The sequence below is a fragment of the Macrotis lagotis genome, chromosome 3 (assembly GCF_037893015.1).
Source record: "Macrotis lagotis isolate mMagLag1 chromosome 3, bilby.v1.9.chrom.fasta, whole genome shotgun sequence".
Lineage (NCBI taxonomy): Eukaryota > Metazoa > Chordata > Mammalia > Peramelemorphia > Peramelidae > Macrotis > Macrotis lagotis.
The window spans coordinates 193,936,796-193,956,404 of NC_133660.1; the positions used below are offsets into that span (position 1 = coordinate 193,936,796).

Below are 19,609 nucleotides of genomic sequence, written 5' to 3' on the forward strand. Positions count from 1 at the left end.
CCTTCTTCCCTTTTCTTTCCCTTTCCCCTACAACTTCCCTGTAGGGTAGGATAGATTTTTAAACCCAATTGGGAGTATGTTATTTCCTCTCTGGGCCTAATCTATTGAGTAGGATTTATTCATTGTTCATACCCTCTCTACTATTACTAGATCTTTGTGCCTCTTCCCTTGGTATTATTTATCCACTCATCCTAGTCCATAGTCCCTTTTGTTTTTATTGTTTTAATCTTGTCTTGTACTTTATCCCCTTTGTCAAAATATAATCCTTTTATCTCATTTGATAGAAGTACTATTCTCAAAGGTTGTTGATTGAATGATGGATGGATGGATGGATGGATGGATGGATGGATAAACAGCATTGCTGTACCACTGCATTCCTCTTCTGTCTCATTAGAAATAAATTTTTCAAAAGTCATGAAATAAATCAATATATAATCACTGTATAATTTTACCCCCTTTTCAAGTAACTTCCATGGACACACAATCCCCATGAGCCAAAGCATCATGAAAAGTCAAATCATTTCATGAACCAATATCCCCCAAGTGTACTCCAATTGCAGCCAAAGAATCAAACAAAGCAAAAATCTCAGGTTGTTTTCATGTCCAGTCCCTCTAAGTATCCTCCATCTTCACTGAAGATCCTCCATGATGTCTACAATTGAAAACTTATTTTGATCTTTGTTTTTTGAGTGGGATCTGTACCTTTACTGTCTGTATAGAGGCTTCATTTAATGTTGGGTAGTGAAAAAATCCGGGAGCCTGCTAGCTTCATGCTCCCATTTTGGCTCTGTCCCAGAAAGTCCAAAACCTTCCCTTGATATTCGTGACCTTTTGTTCCTCCAGATGAATTTTGTTACTATTTTTTTCTAGATTTATAAAGATTTTGGTAGTTTGACTGGTGTGGCACTGAATAAGTATTTAAATTTAGTTAGAATTATTATTTTTATTATATTACCTTGGCCTACCCATGAGCAGTTGACATTTTTCCATTTTTTTTAGAGCTGACTTTATTTGTATGAAAAGTGTTTTACAATTGTGTTCATATAGTTTTCAGGTTTGTCTTGGGAGGTAGATTCCCAGTATTTTATTTTGTCTACTGTGGCTTTAAATGAAATTTCTCTATATCTTGTTGCTAGAATTTGTTGGCAATATATATATATAGAAATGCTGTTGATTTATTTGGATTTATTATATATCCTACAACTTTGCTAAAGTTGTTCATTGTTTCAAATGGTTATATAATTGATTTTTTAGGATTCTTTAAGTATACCATCGTATCATATGCAAAGAGCAAAAGTTTTGATTTTTTATTGCCTATTCTAATTCTTGGAACTTCTCAGTTGGCAATTGGCTCACTGAGCTAGGACCCAAGGGCCATAGTTGCTGATCTGCCTCCTGCTGCCTTCCTCTAGAAATTCTATGTTTCCCCTAGACCCAATTGAGACAGACATTTCCTGAATATTTGTCCTAAATTATTTAAATTATTTAAATTTTAAAAATCCTTTTTGAGCACTTCCAGGAATAGATTTGATTTATTTTGAGTCTTACAATTTTTTTTCCCAAGCTTACTTCCCTCCCCTCCCCCTACCCCCACAGAAAGCAATTTGTCAGTCTCTACATTGTTTCCTTGCTGTACATTGATGCAAATTGAGTGCGATGAGAGAGAAATCATACCCTTAAGGAAGAAACATAAAGTATAAGATATAACAAGATCAGACAATAAGATATCAGGGTTTTTTTTTCTAAATTAAAGGGAATAGTCCTTGAACTTCATTCAAACTCCACAGTTCTTTATCTGGATACAGATGGTATTCTCTATCTCAGGTAGCCCAAAATTGTCCCTGATTGTTGCACTGATGGAATGAGGAAGTCCATCAAGGTTGATCATCACCCCCATGTTGCTGTTAGGGTGTACAGTGTTTTTCTGGTTCTGCTCATCTCACTCAGCATCAGTTCATGCAAATCCCCCCAGGCTTCCCTGAATTCCCATCCCTCCTGGTTTCTAATAGAACAATAGTGTTCCATGACATACATATACCACAGTTTGCTAAGCCATTCCCCAATTGAAGGACATTTAGTTGATTTCCAACTCTTTGCCACCACAAACAGGGCTGCTATGGATATTTTTGTACAAGTGATGTTTTTACCCTTTTTCATCATCTCTTCAGGGTATAGACCCAGTAGTGGTATTGCTGGATCAAAGGGTATGCACATTTTTGTTGCCCTTTGGGCGAAGTTTTCTAGGAACATTTTGAAACTCCACACAGCCTGCATGGGAAGGCATTTCTCCCAAGTTTTTGTAAAGATGAACTATAGGTATAGAATATTTAATAAATATCAGCCTTTCATTTATTTTTAAATGTTCATTAGCTCTTTGACTGAGAGAGGATGCAGGATTTAATAGGTAGTTTAGGTAAGATTAAAAGTGCTAAAATTTTTTTAAAGCATGTGATTTGATGCCCCATTCCCATTCAAAAGTCTTCAATGATTCCATTATTACTTTGATACTAATTATAAATTCTTACTTTTTAGGGGCGGCTAGGTGGCACAGTGGATAAAGCACTGGCCCTGGAGTCAGGAGTACCTGGGTTCAAATCCGGTACCAGACCCTTAATAATTATCTAGCTGTGTGGCCTTGGGCAAGCCACTTAACCCCATTTGCCTTGCAAGAAAAAAACCTAAAAATAAATAAATTCTTACTTTTTAAAGTTTTCTAAGAACTTACTTTCCCTAACCAGTACTTTCATAATGCATCCCTCCACTCATTGTCTGATCCAGGTAGACTAGATTGTTAGTTGTTGTTTGTATGTAATATTCACTATTTCTCTCCTTTGACACCAGTGATCCTCTAAATCTGTAATACACTCTTCCCCAGATCCCCTTCAAAGCAACTCTTACATAAATACTTCTTGAGCAGCTCCCTTTTCTTCCCTTCCATTCCTTTATAAAATTCTCTTCCTCAGAGGCAGCTGATGACTTCAGTGGCTAGACCCCTGGGACAGAAGTCAGAAAGATCTGAGTTCAAATCTAGCCTCACACTTTATATAAGTAATTTAACCTCGGTTTCCTTAAGTATTTGGCACATATCAGATATCTAATAGGTTCATTTTTTTTCCTTTCTTCCTTGTGTGAAGATGAATAATAAAGATAACATTTAAATAACACTCAGGCATTGCTTGATGGGCTTTAAAATCATCTTATTTGATGGACAACATCCACAACTCTTATGTGTCCCATCTCACAATCCCGGGGGAAAGAGCCTTAGGGACAAAGCCTTTGCCAGAATTGACATTTACATTGCATTTTAAAGGCTCATGAAGCCCTTTCTCATACCTTAAAGGATTGTTATTTCAACACTTTTTCTATCACCCCTTAGCTGAAAAGCCAACAAGAGGAGATGCCCCTTGTAGGTTGTTTACTTGTTTTCATTTGTGTCTATCTTTTCTTGACCTCATTTGGTGTTTTCTTGACAAAGATATTGGAGTGGTTTATCATTTCCTTCTCCATTTCATTTTATAGATGAGAAAACTGAGGCAAATAAGGTTAAGTGATTGGCCCAGGGATACACAATAAGTGTCTGAGGCCAGAATTTAACTCAGGGAGGACTGAGTCTTCTTGACTCCAAGTCCAGCACTATCCAATGTCTTGCTTTGTGTCCAAGGGAGGAAAAAGAATAATATCCCCAAAAGAGCTGGTACTAGAGAAACTTTGAGCATCTATGATTAACCCCAGCCAAATGAAAAAACATAATTTATGTCCTGACATCATAAAATATGTCCCTAATGCTGTGCAAGAATCAACCACCTAGGCTAAACTGGTGAGTGTGATGTATTTAAAAACTATTATCTTCTGTTGGCAAAGTTACTATTTAATAACACACTTCATTGTATTAGTGGGAATTGCAAAAGAGTTGCTTGCTTCATTCAAGCCAATTAGGAATGTTTCCAAAGGGCTAGGTCTTAACTTACATATTCTGATATATCTGTCAGATGCTACCTTCATTTTGAAATTGGTCATATGTTGCTTTTCTAGGTACTAACTAATTAGCTAACATCTCCATTCTTTCTGGAATGGACTAATGGAAGTTCTCTAGGCTGACTCTTAACCTGGAACTGTTCAATGAGCAAGAAACAGGGAACTGAACCCCCTACAATAATTATCTAGGATTAATTCAGGCTTTCAGACTCAGGAACTAGAATAAGAATAACAATATACTTATTCTCCTCTAGTTTAAGAACAGGCCATAAGGTAACACACTGAATAGAGGGGTGGACCTTAAATCACTTAATCCCTATTTGTCTCAGTTCCTTATCTAAAACAATGAATTGGAGAAGGAAATGGAAAGCCACCCCAGTATCTTTGCCAAGAAAAACCAAATGGGATCTCAAATAGACAACTGAAAATGATGGAACAACAAGAAGCTAAAGAAAGGGTAATGGATCCCAGCTCTGACTCTTAGAACTTAATCAGATTCCAAGTCAGATACCTGATTTGGAACTTAATTTTTACTATCTAGGGAGTGGGGTGATGGGTGAAGGTGCTCATATGAATAAGAAGCTTCTTCAAGAGTTTAAGGAGAAGAAGAAAATGTTAGAGCAAATTAATGTAAACTGGGGCAGCTGGGTGGTACAGTAGATAGAGTAGCGGCCCTGGAGTCAGGAGGACCTGAGTTCAAATTTGACCTCAGACACTTAATAATTACTTAGCTATGTGACCTTGGACAAGTCCTTTAACCCCACTGCTTTCCAACCCCCCCAAATTAAAATAACTCATTCTTGAGTCTTCAAAAATGTATAACCTGAGTTTGAATGTCTTTTATTATTTCTTTCCAAAAATATATAAAAGCATATCATGTGATTACATGAATATTCCAAGCAGACAAAGAGCAAAGGAAATCAGTGAAGTTCTTAACTTCTGTATTTATAGTATAGTATGAACAAGTTTAAAAGATAATACAAAATATATAAATTTACTTGCTTTTTTGGCTTTAGATAAAGATATTTTATAATTAAACATTTTCTTGTTTCTAAAGGTGAACAATATGACAGCAGAATCACAAAAGCTATTTACTGTATCACTTTATAAGTTATGAAAAAGGTGGACAATTCAGGGACTATATAAATAGAATTTATCAGTATCTCTAGAAACATTATATAGTGGAAGGTCAGGGTAAGGCTTCATATGATGCCAAATGGAGTGACATAGGATTGTTCTATTTCAACTTATATTCCCCTTTCCTATATACTCTTTGGAGCTAGGGAATTGTTAGTAGGAGCTAGCTAGATGGAAGTGGTAATATTAGAGAAAGTGTTTTAGAGGGAAAAGATGTGTATGACTGGTAAAAATGAGTGTCAAAAGTGTTCTAAGAAGGAGCCCTCCTTAAAGACAGAGAGCATCTGAACTGTTAGCTCCCTAACCCTATCTGGTCATCTTGGCTTTCCTTCTGTACCTGGACCCCAGATTTGGGACTTGTTAGTCCTTACTCCAGTTCAATTTCCTTGAGTTTGAGGACATCAATGGGAATTTTCCTGACCTTTTCCTGGTGTTCATCCAGTTCCCTAGCCTTAAGGCAGCAACAGGACTGGAGGCATCTGCACAGGAAGCAGCATGAACAGCAGCAGTTGCCAGTGAAAAAAGCTATCAGTCAAACCCAAGGCTGAAGAGAGGGCATCCAAAGGGGCAAGAAGTCCCAGTTTTGCAGCATGTTAGAGAGAACTTGAGGGCAGCAGCTTTGGAGGACCTGAATTACTAGTACCACAAGCAACAGAAATAGGAGGGGGTGCCACTACATCACACATGTCAACCTATGAGAGGGAGGCCAAACCCCATCGGTGGGGTTAGGAAAAACCAGATGATCAGATAGACAATGGTGAACCAATGGTGGGTAGATATGATATTTCCTAGACTCTTAAAAAGACAGATTGGCAGGTGCATGAATGGCAGTGTGTACCATGGGAGAACCCCAGAGATGTTGAAGAAATGGCACAGTACAATCTGAAATCAAAAGGATTAGACAGGATAAAAAGCAGGCAAGTGGTGATGAGAAGGAAAGGGAAAGATAAACGGGGTCACAGAAACTATCACCTATAATTTCATGGTGGGTTCATAAATTTAAGAGGCAGGAGAGATAGCAGAAGTCATTTAGGCCAGTCAATGCCATTTTGTAAGAGATGGGTGTTATGTTGTGTTGACTTACAAGACATTGGATCTGAAGTGAGGAAGACATGTGTTAGTAGCTTGCCTTAGCCTCACTTTTTTCATCTATGAGGAAGGTAAAAGAGCCCTTCATTCAATGGGTTGTTGTGAACAAATGAGATTATATACAGAGCTTTGGAAATTTTAATGCACTCTTAGAAGAGTACTCACCATGGTATAATGAAAAAAAAACAATGCCTATGGGAGTCTGAAGACCTAGCTACAATTTAAGTCAATATTATACATATTTCCCTCTATGTAAAGCAGTATGCTCAGTGCTTGGGATAAAAGTAATGACTTACTTTTCTTAGATTCTATTCCTCTGAATTCTGGTATTGTCACTCACCTGTATGATCTTGATCTCAAAGATCCCTCCCAACTCTTATGTCCTATGGGACTTTGTGCAAATGGCCAAGCAGGAAGGAACTAAATGAAATCAAAAGCTTGAGTCATGGCTTACAAACAAATGAAGTTGATATTTAAAGCCACTTTTGCTGAGTTCCAAAACAGTGATTTCAGAAACAATTTAGTTAATTAGAAACATTGTCCCAAATGAAATTAAGTAACAGTGAGTTAAAAAGCAAATATTTTTATTGCATTCCAAAACCAATGAGACTTTTATTGTGATTGATTTCAAAAATCAGTTTTGGAACTTATTGTTTTACAAAATTTACAATTTCACTGTTTTATGCTTTGAATCAAGCTCTCCTCCACAACCTTTCTCCCCCATCCCCAACTCCTTTGTCATCTTTCTCCTATCCAGGCATTATCTGGTCTGCCTACACACCCAGCATATGCAACTGGCCTCCCTTGGAGGCAATATTCACCCTGGAGTATGTTAAAAGCACCAACATCCTGCCTGATCAAGGCTGTAAATCTCAGGCTTGCCTCCTCCCCCTCTCTTGCCTTCCATGGGATCATTCCCTAAATCTTCCCACAGAATCACTTTTGTATCCATCCCCTCCTAACCATTCCTAATAATACCACCACGTCTTCATTTTTTTGTGATCTGGACTTGTAGTATGGTGGGAAGTAATATCTTTCCTCTGACTTTGTGCGACCTTGAGCAAGTCATTTATAAAATGAGGGTAACTGGATTGATTTCTGTGAGTCCTTCCATCATCCCTAGATCTATGACCCTAGGCCTATTACAAATGCTCCTCCTGGATGGTCTCTTGGCTCTATTACATCCAACACACACATTTCCTGAATCAAAACTATGATAACATCCTTCACTTAAATCCAATACCTGTTTTTCCCTAGTAAAACCAACAAAATTTGAAGCTCATCTACCTTTTCAGCATTCTCCCACTGCTAAGAGGATATGATATCTCTAAAAGCACTACATTATCAATGTTATTATTGCCCCTACCATTATAATTCTTTCCCATGAAACTGATTCTATTAAAGAGACTTATTCACTAGACATATTTCTAGGACCTTTGTTCATACCCTTTCCCCTCTCAGAATACTTTTCCTCCAACTCTCTGCCCAAATCAATCCTCAGAATCTTTCAAGAAAGGCTTCTCTTTTTCCCATGAAAACAACAGTCTTCTCTACCTTTTCTAAATACAAAAAATCAATCCATACCATTTAGCAAGTAACAGAGTTGAGATTCAAACTTGGGTCTTCGACATCAAAGTCAAGTTTTTCCTTTTTCAATCATTTTATGTAGGACATAGGGAGTATAACTGTTCACCATCCCAGTTTGTTTATTATAGACACAAGCTAGAGATATTATTTAGAAAGTTCAGGTTCTGAGAACCATAGCTAGAGATGTTTTTTTAGCCCACAAGTTACCCCACTCTGAGGCAGGAAAGACCTCAGATATAATGTCCCTTTGTGTTATGAAGCATCTGATAAGAAAGAAAAAGGTGCTCATTTGAAGAATTTAGTAATAAGAAGAGAGGAATGAGTATTCTGACCTGGACTGAATTTTGTAAAGTATTACCAGGGCTAGCTAATGCAGCCAATGCAGCCAGAATGTCAGTGGTGGGGGTGCCAGTGTTGGAGCCCAAGGTGAAAGGGTAAGCTCTCTCTAGTCTGATCACACTGATGCCTGGGGGGGGGGGGGGGGGATGGACACTAGATTTAATTCTGGGAGGGAATAATTGAGCATGGAAGGCCCAAATGTAAAGGGTATAAGAAAAGGGAAAGGGGGAGAAAGGGAGGATTTACCAACCAGAGGAGTGATGGCAGAGGAGATTACAGAGTTGCTGTGCACAAGAAATGTAATCCCAGCTCCAACATGATTGGTGAGGTAGCCTGCCAGCCAGGTAGAAGGCAAAGGGAAATCTGGGGAAATGGGAAGAAAAAGGACATTTCTATAATTGTCCTGGTCAGCATTTCATATCTAATGCAATAGATCCCTCTAAAGGGCAATCCAGAAACAGTCTTTTTACTAAAACTCATTCCAAAAATTCTAGCAGACACAACTCAAAAGGCAATTAAAGAACAGCAAGAGGTTCCTGGGAGAGTGAGGGTAGGGACTGTCATGGGAACTCCTAACATCTTATTACTTTTTATGCTCTTCTTTGCAGAAATCAGATTATTATAAGCACTAAGCATGTTGTCCCACACAGTAGAAACTACAAATGTGTATCCTGTTCCCACATAGTTCCCACAGTTGGGTCTCAGATCTACCCAAGCTGCTTCAGGTCTACACCTCCACTTACTTAGTAAAGTGTGATGGGGGGGGAGAATTAGAATTAACTCCTCCCAAGTTTCATCAGCATTTTAATTCATGAAAACCCAGCTGGAGAAGGGTCTGAGATCAAGAGTAATGAACTATTTCCTGGATGCTGGTAGCTGTTAATTCTCTGATGGGATTGAAAAAAGGGAAGGATTTAAACATGGTAAATTTGCCAAGTTCCTAATATGCGCTACATACTTTACAAGCACTATTTCATTTGACCTTCAAATAAACCAGGGAAATAAAATGCCATCCTCATTTTAACAGTTGAGGAAACTGATAAACCCATGTTTGAGACAGAATTTGAACTCATAATTTTGACTCCAAGCCCAGTATTCTAACCATTGTGTTATCTTATACGCTCAGTCGAGACCCTTTTCTGCCCTAAGAAAATGTGAATATCATTTTAATAATCTCTTGTTTTATGGAGACCAGAAGTGGCCACCATAGCCGCTCTCTGCCCACTACATGGCTATAATCTTCCCTTTCCCCCAACATTCCTCATTCTGAGGTTAAGTAGCAACTTGGGATGATCTTTACTTAATCAACTAATGATGACAATGAAATTTTTAGATCTACAGAAGCAACATTTGAGCCCAGAGCCTCTTGACTCCAAATATAATTCTCTTCTCTATTGTTCCACAAGGCTCATGTGGATTCAGTGACTTATTCAAGATGACAAAGCTAATAAGTGTTCAACCCAGAATGATGGGACTTAAGTATCAGAAAGACCAGGCCAAATTGTAACCAGAGACAGGTAATTTCACATCTTTCAAATAGGGATAATAAGACCTGTGTGGCTGAATGCATTGATGCCTTTAAGGGTTTTTCTACTTAGAGTTTTATAGACTTTACTAAGGAATAGGGAAAGGACCTGCTCTGTGATTTCATTGGTTTAAGGAGCTCTCAGGTGGGGGAACTCTTTATCAATGTAGGTTAGTGTTGAGTCCCTTTTCCAGATGGTGTATGTTGAGTTCCTTTCTGGACTCCCTCAATCTTCCCAAGGTGAGCATTGGAAGGGGCAGGAGACAAGGAAGACAAGTTCCTCCCTATACACCAAGGTCTCCAAGGTCTCTGTTTATTGAACCAAACATCAGTGCTTAAATATCCTTTCCAGTCCCTAATCCAGTCCCACTCCTGAGGCACCTAGTAAAACTTGGTGCTCAAGGATACCAGATGATGGTAGTTTACAGTGCTCCCACACAGATTCTACCATAGTCCTAAAGAGATGCTTAGAGTTCTAAGAGCTCTTCAAGACTTAATATTACAAATTCTAACAAAAGAAACAACATGATTTCCAGTACTGCTAATCTGAAGGGAGAGAACACAGGTGGAGACTGGGGTCAAAATTCTTGACTCTTGATGTGGAGCTCATTCAGGGACTACAATGAGAACTGAGCTACCAGTATCTTTTCATATGGACTCCACCCATAGACCCAGGGAGATTGAAATGACTACCTGTATTAATGGTTTTATTAATCACTACAGCAACTTGTCCCTTGAGCAGAGTTCAGGACTTTGACAATCAAGATCAAACAAGTGCACAGGACCACCAAGGAGGCAGCTAGGAGAATGCAGCCAATCCCCAGATCTGGGAGATTGACACTCACAAATGCATGTTTGCCTGTAGGAACAAGAGGAACCACTTATAATCTTTGTCTGTCTTCTCATTTAACCTGGATATATAATGTTCTATTCAGCACTATGCCTGAGTAAAGTGATTCTAATTCATTCAAAGAAGACCTCAAGGGTGGCAAGGTGGCACATTGGATAGAGCACTGGCCTTGGAGTAAGGAGTACTTTTAATTAAGAAGTCTGTTTGAGTCCTAAAAAGTCTTGAATAGTGAGTATGGGGAAAGTGCATTGACAGCTAAATCCCTCTACACCAGCATAATTGGAAAGAAGACTGGATTTGAAGTTAGAAGTCCTGGGTTTAAATCCTAGTTCTGCTATTATCTCTGACAATGGGCAGGTGTCTCTGCCCAAGAATGGATTTGCTTGAGCTTGTATAATTTGGCATTTCAATTTGATTGTACAGAAACTATAATGAAGTGCTTTGTTGTAAAAAACAAATGTACTAACAGCTAAAATTTATATTGTGTTTTAAAGGTAGGTAAAGTACTTTACAAATATAATTATCATTTGTTTCTCACAATATCCCTGGGAGTATTCTATTCCCTACTTTGCAGGTAAGAAAATTGAGGTAGACAGCAGGTAAGTGACTTGTTCTGGGTTACTCAGATAAAGAGTCTCCGAGGCTGAATTTGGACCAGATCAGCCTAATTCTGGGTCCAGAGTGCTAGCCACCACACCATTATGAGGAGGGGTTTGAGTTTCAATTCCAACTTTATCTTCTGGTAATAAACTGCTGACATTTAGGTAGGTAGAGGTAGGTAGTTGTTCCCTAAAGTAGCTATAGAATATTGAGTCCAGAGTTCTATCCACTACACCATTATGAGGACACTGTTATAATTGATAAATCATGTTGAGAATAGGGATAGAAATTCCTCTTTTGCTTAGCAGACTTTCCAGGAGATTTCCTACTCACCCTTTGCAATATTTTCTTCATATGCTGTGTTCATGAGGGTCCAGGTCATGTTCCCTTTGGTCCAACAGAGACTGGGAGAGGTACAATTTTCTGGTGAGGTAATGGTAATGTCAAAGTCTAGATAATGAAAACAGAAAAAAAAACTGCTAGGTAGGTAGAATATCTACCTACCTAGAATGGTATTTTGTGAAGATTCAATTTACAGCACAGAAGACATGACCCCAACCAGCCATTGAATCCTCACTTTCCATTTCATCTATCTCAACCTCTTCATAATCCCCAGAGAAGACCTTCAGGCTTTGTGCTATGGAGCATTTGCTGCACCTACAGGACATCTGAATTACTTCTAAAGGCCAGCTGAGCTGTTCTCAGACTTAGCAATGTTAATCCAGAATGGGGAACCTGGGCATATCCTTACCTTGGAGTTGTCTGAGTCTGTCCCACACTCTGAGGTATAACTAGGGCAGGTGATGAGAGCACACTGGATTTAGAGAAAATCAACAGCAATTGCAGTTCCTCAACATCCCTGGAAGAATATGAATTCCTGCTTCCCCAACTATGTCCTGTGAATACATTTCTGACACCATATTTTTTTAGGTGTTTTTTTTTTGCAAGGCAAATGGGGTTAAGTGGCTTGCCCAAGGCCACACAGCTAGGTAATTATTAAGTGTCTGAGACCGGATTTGAACCCAGGTACTCCTGACTCCAAGGCCAGTGCTTTATCCACTATGCCACCTAGCCGCCTCATGACACCATATTTTTAAAAGTTTTACACGAAATCTTTATCAGGCTCTCATCTTTTTTGCTGCCTCATTTCCTGTAGCAATTTCATTTATGACCTTTTTATCTAGCTGGGGAAAGCAACAGACATGAGCAAAAGTTGGTTGGAACAGATTCCTCAAGTATGATTTGTAACTGAAAATTAATTACTCTCCTAGAGGCTTTAGTGTACGAGAAACACAGGGAAGCAAACTTGCCTCATTTTTAGAGGACTACCGTTACATAGGGGACCCTATGTCATCTTATTTGACCAAGATCAGGTAAGTTAAACCCTTTTCCCACATTCCAGAGGACCCACTATACCACAAGCCCCTTGAGGTCATGAGGATCTTTTGTTTTTTGTTATCCCCCCTGTGCTTGGTCCATAGTAGGGGTTCAATAAATGCTTATTGGTTAGGAAGCATCCCTTGAGAAAGCATTCCTCATTGATCAGAAGAATAGCAAAACATATACAGAATTAAAATGTATTTGCTAGAGATAGGTATATCACACTCATTTAAAGGATAACTTCAATGATGTCAACACCATCCATAAAAAGGGTCATTGGCACAAAATGGTAGAAAAGGAATGGTTGAGTCTTGCTTTGGCCAGTGCGGTGGTGGTGAAGAATAAATCTCTACCAAGGTAGTGCTCTAAGAACCCAGTTCTTTCTCATTAACCTCACTCACCCAGGCAATGAAATGAGGGAGTCATAGCAAGTAGGAGAATCATCCAATGAGCACTATAGATTGAGGAGGAAGGATCCACTTTCAAGGCAACCAAGTTCACAAGTTCTATTTCACCTTAAATTTAAAATCAGAGTGAGTCTTGAGACCACCTGGATGATTAATTTTGTGAAGGGTTTTGTGATGACTTTCAGGAGTTCAGGGGCACCTTCTCCACTCCTGCCTGGTATGAAACATTTTCACTATGATATCAGTGAGATGGTAGAGGTATCCTGTGATCACCTCCACAGGCAGCAGCACTAGCACTGACATCCAGTTTAAAAAAAATCAGGACAGTAGCTCCTGCAAAAGCCCTAAAAGGAGAAAACCCCAAAACATACATTATGGTACTGCCTTGTCATTCTCAGTGCTTCTTGTATGCAGAATGAGAAAATATGGAATGAACAATCATGAGAAAGACTACCTTGAAAGGTAGGAAAAATTGGTTTCAGGTCTCTTACTAGCTATAGGAACACAAGCAAATCATGTAATACTTGCATTGACCCAATCCACTGCTGGTGTTGCTCAATCAGCCTCAAAATAGATGGGACTTCCACATTAGAAGTTTCTCCACCCTATTTCAAAGAAAAAAAAGAAAATGAAAAAAATATACTTTGATTTGCACTCAGAGCTCAGTTCTTTCTCTAGAGGTGAATTAGATTTTTCATCATTAAGTCCTTGGGAATTGTATTGGATCCCAGATTGATCTCCAAAGCTAAGTCTTAAACAGTCGATAATCATTACAGCATTGTTTTTACTGTGCTTAATGATCTCCTAGTTCTTTTCATTTCACTTTTATCAGTTCATATTCTGACATATTGTCTTTTCTTATAGCACAAGAGTGTTCTGGTACAATCATACCACAGCTTGTTCAACCACTCCAATTGATGGGCATTGTCAATTTCCAATTCTTTGACATCACAAAAAACTGCTACATAATCTCTTTGGGATACAAAACTAGTAGTAGAATTACTGGTTCAAACGATATACAGATTAAAAGTCCTTTGAGCATAGTTCAAAATTTTTCCCCAGAACAGCTGGACCAGTTCACAACACCAACAATACAGTAGTGTATCAATTTATCCCTCTTCCCTTTAAGCACTTATAATTTCTGATAGGTTTGAGATGGTACTTCTTTTGTCTTTAATAGCATTTTTAGAGCATTTTTCCATATGACTATAGATAACTGATTGCTTCTGAAAACTGTCTATTCATATCCTTTAACCATTTATCAACTGGAGAATTTTTGTAAATTTGAGTCAGTTTCCTATATCTGAGAAAGAGATCTTTGCCAGAGAAACCTGATGTAAAAATAAAATTAACATTACTTCATTATCTATGATAATTTCTATCAAGACATAAATTTACCTTCTTATCCTTTATAATTAGATCCATTTTTACTGAGGTCATGGTTGCCACCCCCCTGCCTTTTTTACTCCAGTGGAATCATATTACATATGACTCCAACCTTTTACCTCATTGTGTGTCCCTGTTTCAAATGTTTCTCTAATAACATTGGATTTATAATCCATAGTACTATTCAATTCCTTTTTATAGTTGAGTTCAACACATTCATCTCCATCTTATTTTTTTTTAGGTTTTTGCAAGGCAAATGGGGTTAAGTGGCTTGCCCAAGGCCACACAGCTAGGTAATTATTAAGTGTCTGAGACCGGATTTGAACCCAGGTACTCCTGACTCCACTTCAGTGCTTTATCCACTATGCCACCTAGCCGCCCCCCCCATCCTATTTTTTCAATTTATCTTTTTTTTTAAATCCTACCCCTTCTCAAAAAGTCTCTTTTGATTCTGACCCAGTTCACTTCTCACAAGTTTTCATATTCTAGTTTGCTGAATTCCTTATAGAAGTTAGTAGAACTCGAAAACCAATTCAGAAAATAAAATGCTGGTTAAACTCTCTTTTCTAGGTAGACAAATATTCCATTTGACTGTTATTCAGAATCACCACCCTTACCTCCAGTTCCCAATATCCCATCCTAGAAATAATCATTTTGCTTATGAATCTAAGGGGGAATGTTGTTCGTTCAGTCTTGTCCAGTTTTTCATGATCATAGCATACCAATGCTGTCCTCCAGTGGATTAAGGCAAACAGAGATTAAGTGACTTGCCCTGGATCACACAACTAGTAAGTCTTTGAGACCAGATTTAAACTAAGATCTTTCTAACCAGTAAAAATGAAATCATTAGCAACTTATGATTATGACTCAACTGAGCTATTTGAATTTCTCTGGGTATAAAATTATTCCACATTTTAACAAGATCCATTAGAAAAGTCATTGTAGTACCTAGAGTTGAGTAAAGATTTCCAATTTTGTTAAATATAGTTACTGCAGTGATGGAGAGAACATGATTAGCAAACAAAAAAACTTCCTATCTTTGAAATCCATTTCTGTCACAAGCCTTCATTAGGGCCACTATTGTATTGGTGACTGAAGTCCCAATATTGGCTCCCATGATGATGGGAATTGCTGCCTTTACTGTCAACATTATCAAAGGAAAAAGGTAAATGAGGAAGAAGTGTGGAAATTCACAGGAAAAAGACTTCAGCTTTACAAAATAGAAGGCAAAGCTATCCAGTCCAACCATGACCAAGAATAGGAATCTTTCTACAAGGTCCCCAATCAGTCATCATCCAACCTTTTCCTGAGGATTGCCTGTGTTGAAGAATGACTAGGTACAACTGAGACCAAGTACCCTGAACTGTAATTGGGGTGGGACAACTGCAGCTATTCTTAGCAAGAAAACTAGACCACTGGTAGCAATATTGCTAGGTGTGATCACTGTTCTAATGGTGGCTGTAGTTCAAAGATTGAAAGGATAGAAAAACAGAGATGAAAAGTCCTGGGTACATTTTGAGTAATTAAATTATTTTAAGATTTGGAATGAAATTCAACAGACCTCAGGCTGGCCAAGGCAGTGTGTGTGTGTGTGTATGTGTCTTTGTCTCACATGAAGAAGACACCAGGCAGATGATAATAGATCTCTGCATCAGGACTGTCACCAGCATGCCAATCATCAAGGAAGTCACAGTGTCATTCAATATTGAACCATCTTGGAAAATCTCCCCAGTCACTTTTCCTGCAGGTAATGAAATTTTTAAAAGAATAAATATATTGTCATTGACTGGGACTGCTGAGCCACAAATTAAAGACTAGGGGCCACTGTGTGGGAATGAAGAATGAGGAATGAGGAGGAGTCACTGCCAAAGCAGGTAATACCACAGAGGGCAGTGAAAATTGAATTTGCTTGGCATGGTACCTGATGGTACCTGATTTATAATAAATGATATATAAGTACTTATTCCCTTCCCCCATTTGATTATTTAAAGTATGTCCTTTTGTAGGATGCTTATAAGAACTCAAATTCTTTTCATGTGCATGTTGTATCATCCCAGCAAAATTGCAATCTTTCTGATGTTAGAAATGGGTCTTCCATTTCCTTTATATATCCAGAGCTTAACAATGACAATTCCTACCCATTATTAGTCTGCAAAGTGGAAGCATGACGTCCAGGCTTTACACAAAGGAAATGGAGTAGAGAATGAAGCCAATTGTCTAAATGGTCATTTGCATTTGCATTTGACTTCAACCATCTAACCACTCTATCATTAAAGTCAATAATGTGAAAAATATACTAGGTCTGGTTGGGGATTAAACACATATAAATACACACACATACACAAGCACACAAACACACACACACACCAGGGTCTTTGCATTCAAACATGCAAGCACAGTTTGTTTTGAGAGATAATAGGAATGGAAGAATAAGAAGAAAGAATATAGGGATGGGTAGGAAGAAAAAGGCTCAAGGCCAGCCTACATGGATGAAATTTTTCTTTTCACTTTCTTGGAGTAAATTTGACATGTTTCACTTTTTCCCTCAGACAACCACTTCAGTTGCCAACATAGCACACAACATGTACATATGCATTTTAGACATTTTCTAGTTTCTGGCACTGGAGGTGATGTTTCAGACATCAATAGAGGAATGAAGAGAATCACCCTCACCATAAAACCTTTAATCTGATGACCTAATTTCCCTATCAAGTCTTTTCAAAAAGATTTTTGCCATCTAATCCCTAAACTGTCTCATTTCCAACGTCAGGTAGGTTGGGCACTGGGGAAGGGAGAGAAGAGAAGTATGAATCAAGTATGAATCAAGAGGCATCCATGTCAACCTATCTCTGGAATGGATAAAAAAAATAAGCCTCCTCATTCAGAATAGTTGAAAACAAGGGAGATTGCTTGTTGATTGACTATCTGCTGTACCAAATTCAAAAAGCAAATTTTTTTTTAAAAAAGGGGGCAAGGGACAACTTCAAATAAATGGCATGTTTCTTAAAATGCAGTTTCTAATGCATTACCCAAACAGACAACCCTACCTGCCAAACCTTTGACCTTTTCCGAAATTGCTTTTCATACCTCCAACCAGATGGAAAGTGCTGCTGAGGATGTCCAAGGAGCAGACAAATAAGTAGAGAAATCCCAGAAAGAGAATCACTTTTCCAATACTTTGTAAGACAGCAAATAATTTCACTTTAGTGTTTCTCTCAGCAAAAACAAAGGGGGGGAGTGAATGTGCATTTATTAGACACCTACTATGTACTAGATCTTGTGTGAAGCACTATAAAAATATTGCCTTATTTGTTGCGTGTGTGTGTGTGTGTGTGTGTGTGTGTCTATGGCTTGCCCATGAGTGTTTACACACACACACACACACACACACACACACACACACACACACACACAAAGGATCTGGCATTTTGTGCAAATATAATCTTCCATTTTTTTCCTAGCCAGGAGAAGGCAGACTGGGGTTGTCAGTTTTGGTAATGTATTAGTGCATTTTAAGAAACATGCCATTTATTTGAACCCCAAATCTTGTCCCCCCCCTTTAAAAAAACACATTTGTGGAGAAGTTTTTTGACACCAAAGACACTGTGGCCTACAGCCATAAAACAAATCAATTCTTACCTGAATCTTTGGCTTACTAAGTGGTGCAACTAAGAGGGGGAAAAGGGGTCCTGAGATAATGACCAGTCAAAGTACTCTTTATAAGGACATTGGGGATTACTTTTTGAATATTGGACTTCACAATAAAAATGGCAGTTTTATTTTTGAAAGAATCTTTTGACACCTAAATATTATGATTGTTGGTCAACCCTAGGAGATTTAGCCTGTAGGAGCTTTTAGTCCTACCCCACCCACATCATCCCCAGAGTTCTCCAATGATTCCCATCTCATCTTCCAGAATTCAAATCAGATACTTATTAGTTGGAAGGACCCTAGATAAGTCAATTAACTTCTGCCTCAATTCCTTATCTGTAAAGTAGGAACTTACTGTAGAAGGAAATGGTGAAACATTCTAATCTCTCCACCAAGAAAATCCCATAGAAAGATGGAAAACTAATAAAAAGGAGAGTTACTGACCACTTGACTCCAGAGTCCTAAATTTAAGCATGTCCCCTGGATCTTGTTTTACCACTGGCTCCTCAATAACCACCTTTTCAACTATTTCAATAACAGAATAATATGGCAGAACGTCTTTTCTTGCTTACAGGAGAATGGGCATTATCTGCCAAAGAAAGCAAAAAATATCAGGAATAGGACCCATTTCTCCTGGGGAAGAGTGAAAGAAGGGAGGGTCATACTATTGCAAGTTGAAGGAGAGAATAGTCCTTACTGCTGGGAGGTTTCTTTATCTTTTCCAGACATAGAGTGTTGGGTGGTAGCCTAGATGAAGTATTAATTAGAATCAGAATGGGAGTTTCCCACTTCAGGACTAGGTGCCATGATCTGTGAATAATAGAATTTAAAACTTGAAATGTGCATCAACAAAGATCCTAGAACAATTTGGTATTCAACAATAACACCAACAAAACAAAACAAAAAAATTAGTTCCAGAGCTGGTTAAAAAAAAAACAACCAACTTTTTTTCTTCTAAGTGTGACATCATGGGGCATTTTTTAAATTTCAAACTTCTTTTTTAGTCACACATCCAACCTGTTACCTTTTCTCCTGGATTCACTTTCTTTCTCCCCTGCCCCAACTTCTTGGCTAAATTATTAATCTTGGTCTTGGTTGTTGACCTACTAGATTTCTCTAATCTCTTCCTCACTGGCCTTTAAATTGTACATATCTCATTAAACTATCCAGCCCATCTGTCTTAGTTACCTGCTCAAGAAATGTCAGCATTCTCTTCAGGAAAGGTTCTCCTTTACTCTAATGGTTCTCCATCCCTTTTCAATATTAACCTGTACTTCACAATTAGCAATTATTAATTGTTAATCTAGATTCACTCTCCATACCTGAGATTGGAATGCTATCAGTATTCTCCCTCCATACTATTTTTGAGATTTCTATATGGTCCTCAATCTAAATGTTCTTCTAAAAGCTTTTAAGACTTTCTGATAATCTACTTTCCCAAAGATGAATATCCCTGCTTCTGACACATTATGCCATACATACAGAGGTTGAAAAATATATGCTTATTTTCTATCAATAAGTGGCAATTAGTCATTTGGCAAGATTTCATTTTCCTTCTCACTTGGTTATCAGTAAGAAACAACAATTAACCTACTTCATCTTTCTTCCCCCTGAAAATAAAGTCAGAGTTAGTCTAGCTTTACATGAGATTACATCTTCATGAACTTTTTCATTCATGAAATT

The 19,609-nt window shown here is 38.2% G+C and overlaps 1 pseudogene; it reads right to left on the reverse strand.

Annotated features, from left to right (window-relative positions):
- Nucleotides 1-8,018: 8,018 nt before the first annotated feature.
- LOC141519290 (sodium-dependent phosphate transport protein 2B-like) lies at nt 8,019-18,733 on the reverse strand (annotated as a pseudogene).
- Between the last annotated feature and the right edge of the window lie 876 nt (nt 18,734-19,609).